The sequence below is a fragment of the Euprymna scolopes genome, chromosome 18 (genome assembly GCF_053919585.1).
Source record: "Euprymna scolopes isolate OS-2025 chromosome 18, ASM5391958v1, whole genome shotgun sequence".
NCBI classification, from domain to species: Eukaryota; Metazoa; Mollusca; class Cephalopoda; order Sepiida; family Sepiolidae; genus Euprymna; species Euprymna scolopes.
In genome coordinates, this window is record NC_136499.1 from 50,178,456 (window position 1) to 50,179,676 (window position 1,221).

General features: G+C 31.7%; 1 pseudogene; it reads left to right on the forward strand.

Moving 5' to 3' along the window:
- Positions 1-678: 678 nt before the first annotated feature.
- On the forward strand, positions 679-795 carry LOC145301485 (5S ribosomal RNA; annotated as a pseudogene).
- Positions 796-1,221: the final 426 nt, after the last annotated feature.

Here is a 1,221-nt window from a genome sequence, read left to right on the forward strand (position 1 = left end):
ACCTGGCTGTTAAGGCATCAAATTTCTACGATTTGATCTTTGAAAACTCTACCAAACTCCTCCGCCAATTTTGGGTCTAAACACTTGAAATTTTAAATATAGGTTACTTGGACATGGATCAAACTTTACAATTTGATTTTAGCCCCAAACATTAAATGTTAAGGGGGTCAAAATTGGGAACAAAGTTTTTTTTAAATTGACCTTTGCGGTTTTTATCAAATTACTCAGCCAATTTCTGGTCTAAACATTTGAAATTGTACATAAAGAGTATTCAGAGATAGAGCAAGCTTTTTAATCGGTTTGGGTCGAAAATTTGAGCTGCCAAGGAGTCAAAGTTCAAAAGAGTCGACCTTTGTGGTGCCTAGAAAACTATTCAGCCAATTTTGGGTCTAGACATTTAGAAATTTATACATGACAGGTATTCAGACATGTGGCAAGCATTTTAATCAGTTTTGGGGCGAAAATTTGGCTGCTAAAAGTGAAGGTTGAAAGAGTTGACCTTTGCAGATTCTACCAAATTCTCCGCTAATTTTGGGTTTAAAGACTTGAAATTTTAGATGTAGGTAACTTAGACATGGGTAAAAGTTTGTATATATATATATATATATATATATATATATATATATATATATATATATATATATATATATATATATATATATATATATATATATATATATATATGGCATAATCACGTTGACACCCCGGTTCTCGTCAGATCACCGAAGTTAAGCAACGTTGAGCCTGGCTAGTACCAGTTGGGTGACCATTTGGGAATTCTAGGCGCTGTATGTGTTGTCCCCTTATCTCGGCATTGTTTCCAGTCGCCCTGAACTTCCACTTGCCACTGGTATTCAACAATGTCGAATCAGGAGAGGTGTGGTTGGAGATTGCGCAACTCTTGCCACAAAAATTTCCCGCGCAGGAACCCTTACTCTGGGTATCCATAGTCTGTCAAGACTGAAGGAAGCCTTTTATATATATATATATATATATATATATATATATATATATATATATATATATAACTACTTCATTTACTAACATAAAATTAATATACGAAAGTATAAATTTATGCGTAAACTTTAAGTATTTACTTCAAAAGTGCTCAATACGTAGGTAGAGCTAGTTAGTAAATTATAATATATATATATATATATATATATATATATATATATATATATATATATATATATATATATATATACAGGGTGAACAGAA